The sequence below is a fragment of the Primulina huaijiensis genome, chromosome 3 (genome assembly GCF_012295235.1).
Source record: "Primulina huaijiensis isolate GDHJ02 chromosome 3, ASM1229523v2, whole genome shotgun sequence".
NCBI classification, from domain to species: Eukaryota; Viridiplantae; Streptophyta; class Magnoliopsida; order Lamiales; family Gesneriaceae; genus Primulina; species Primulina huaijiensis.
This window is the reverse complement of record NC_133308.1, coordinates 963712-967373: the sequence shown is the minus strand read 5'-3', so window position 1 is coordinate 967373 and position 3662 is coordinate 963712.

Genomic DNA, 3662 nt, shown 5'->3' with positions numbered 1-3662 from the left:
ATATAATTAATGTATTATTAAAATTGATGATAGTTCCTTTGGAAGTTGGATTTGTCTAAAAAAGATGGGCCAATTGGGATGTAGAATCTGATTGCTGCCGCGTTGCTTCCTCCGCCGTTTTCATCAACTAAGTGTTATTTTTGTGTGAAGGAATATATATACCCCACTAGCAAACTCACTTCTAAATGCCATATAACTGGATGAACTCGAGATAAACAGACGACTAAGAAAACAAAATATAAATCATGAAACGTAAATAATATGAAACTGTTGCGTGAGTCAATTTTATAAGATGAATTTTTTAATCGATCCAAATGATTAAAAAAATATTAGATTTCACTTTAGGTATAGACCGATCATCCGTCTCACATATATAGATAGATACATAAGACCTTTTCATATGAGAACTATACACATATATATAAAACACTCATATATTCAAACAATTTTAATTCTAAACTTATTTTTCAACAAAATTGAGTTAAGGAACTTATTATTATTATTATTATTATTATTATTATTATTATTATTATTATTATTATTATTATTTCTTGGCATTGTATTTAGATATTAGGATAGACAAAAAATGGTATGGTCCTACGAAGAACAGGTCTCCTGCTCCGTAGGCCCTATAAAACTTAACTTCCCATTAGAAATTATATTCCATTACTTTGTCATTTTGTGTTCTTTGTAATCTTTGGGGCAGTCTACATAATTTCACGTAGATTTATAAATTGGTACACAATAAAAATGATTTAATTTTTGGTCTTCGATGGTGTCCTTCTCGAGAATTCTGGAAAAGCAACAATTCTTTCAGTCGAGGTAAGGATAAATCTTTTATCCGCAAGACGATATTGCCCGTATACAAGTGTTTTACGTTAACGGCAATCGTCCCTAAGATACAACGACTTCGATCAAGAGTAGTAGCTAGCACAACAAACTCTTGATTGCAACAAACAAAATTTGTAAGAAATTTCAAGTGAGAAACGAAAAAACTTGCAGCAATATGTAGAATGAATTTGATGCAAAAGTGTGTAAATGAATTAATATTGGTCAAAGACCACACCACACCACTCCGCGCCGCGGCGCGGCGCGACGCGCGCACGGGCGTGTGTTTAATTCACCGAGACATGGCCTAGCAGCGTCTCCCCCCTTCCAAAAGCTTCGGTATCTCTTGGGACCCAAACCCTTAGTCCACACTAGAACTAATAAGGAGGAGTAACTTTCTCTAAGCTTCCAATGTGGGACAACCACATTTTCATTTTATTCACATTTTCTCTAACATTAAATAACTTACAAGATACACTCGTTAGCACTCCATATGCATGAAGAATGCAACGATACGACGATTAGAGGGCACAAAATAAAACTTCATTAAAATAAATTTTTTAGTGATGAAAAAAAAAGAAGAAAAATCAGAGTATTTGAGTTATTCATAAACTTACCCATCTTGGAGTATCTGAACATGAGGAATAAGAAGGAAGAATCCTCCCACCTTTTAAAAGAGATGGGCGAGTTCTTCCACTTGTGGAATGAGAGGCGCCATAACCCTTACATCTGGAATGAGACTCCTGAGCCACGTCCATTGCCAGAATATACTATCATATGTTTTGAACATCATATCCAAAATTTAGCCAAATCCAACGGTTAGTTTTCTGTATATAGTCTTCCCAAGAAAACTGCTCAGAATTTAAGGGATAACAGCATACCTACGGTTTTTTTCCCATAAACAGGTCAAAACGACTTCCAGACCATATCTCCACCGTTCATAATTTAGTTGACATAATTTGGAATGCAGTGTGAAAGTTTGAGACCGATCCAACAATGCAATAAGTCACAAATAATTCTGGAAGACGACTGATTTTTCGATCGAAGTGCTGCTGTGTTTTGGAAGTACCGTTTGCGTGATTTTTCGGCTATTTTTTGAGTTATTCAAACAATACTAAGGTAAGTGAGCTTGTTTTAAAATATGTTATGCATAAATTATTTTGTTTTTGAAAGTTTCGGTCGAGCACCTTTATTCTGTTTCTACTCTTTATTGATACGATTATCGTATGTTCAATGTTTTGGCATATGTTAGTAAGAAAATAAAGTTCAAAAATCCAAAAATATTTAAGTTTGTTTTTTAGTTTTTCCAAAGTCTTTATAATAACAAAGAATGTACCGTACCGACAGACACAGACGTCGAAAGAGGAGACAACGGAATCCATGAGAAACCAGCTCCTTCAGGGGGGAAAAAAATTATATTCTTGTAGTAAAACTTACCGATAGCAGCCAAAACATTGATTCTCTTCCAAAAAAGCATGCTGAAGCAATGGTCCATATTGTTGCCATCACCATACAACGATGGAAATATTGCAATCGCAGTGACCGCAACACCCACTCGTTAGCACTCCATATGCATGAAGCATGCAACGATGCGCCGATTAGAGTGCACACAATAAAACTTCATTGAAATAATTTTTTGTGATAAAAAAATGAAAAATCAGAATATTTGAGTTATTTACAAATTACCCATCTTGGAGTATGTGAACATGAGGAATAAGATGAAAGAATCCTCCCACCTGTGGAAGGAGAGGCTCCATAACCCTTACATCTGGAATGAGACTTCTGAACCACGTCCATTGGAAGAAACAAGCTAGTGATAATGTGTGATAACCCAAAATTGGGGGCGGGGGGGCTTTTGTTTGTAAGAAATTAAAGGTCAAAAATCCAAAAATATTTAAGTTTGCTTTTTAGTTTTTCCAAAGTCTTTATAATAACAAAGAATGTACCGTCCCGACAGACACAGATGTCGAAAGAGGAGACAACGGAATCCCTGATAAACCAGCTCCATCAGGGGCGAAAAAAGTTATAATCTTGTAGTAAAACTTACCGATAGCAGCCAAGACATTGATTTTCTTCCAAGAAAGCATGCTGAAGCAATGGTCCATATTGTTGCCATCACCATACAACGATGGAAATATTGCAATCGCAGTGGACGCCACACTCACTCGTTAGCACTCCATATGCATGAAGAATGCAAAGATGCGCCGATTAGAGCGCACACAATAAAACTTCATTAAAATAATTTTTTTAGTGATGAAAAAAAGGAAAAATCAGAGTATTTGAGTTATTTACAAACTTATCCATCTTGGAGTATGTGAACATGAAGAATAAGATGAAAGAATCCTCCCACATGTGGAAGGAGAGGCGCCGTAACCCTTAAATCTGTAACGAGACTCCTGAGCCACGTCCATTGGAAGAAAAAAACTAGTGATAATGTGTGAGGGCCCGTTATCCTAATCACAATTTATTAACATGCAATCATGATTAATCAGTAAACAGCGAAAAACTGAGTTAAAAATTTGCGTTTGGGCCTATAAAAATTTCGGCATGACCTTCCCATGAATAGGACATACCAGAAAATCAAATACTCAAAATAAACAACATATGCCCTCAATAAACACAACAACATAAACATGTGTAAGCCAGACACAATAATGACATATACAACCAAAATATCATAGAGCCGACAAGGCTCGATAATACCATAATACAATCCTCCGCACATATACATATAGTATCTAGGAGACAGCAACACCGCGCAGTACCTAAATACAACTGAACCCACTCTCAAGGGGCTTTGGTACTTCCTGAGGCTTCCTCTCGAGCGCCTGAGG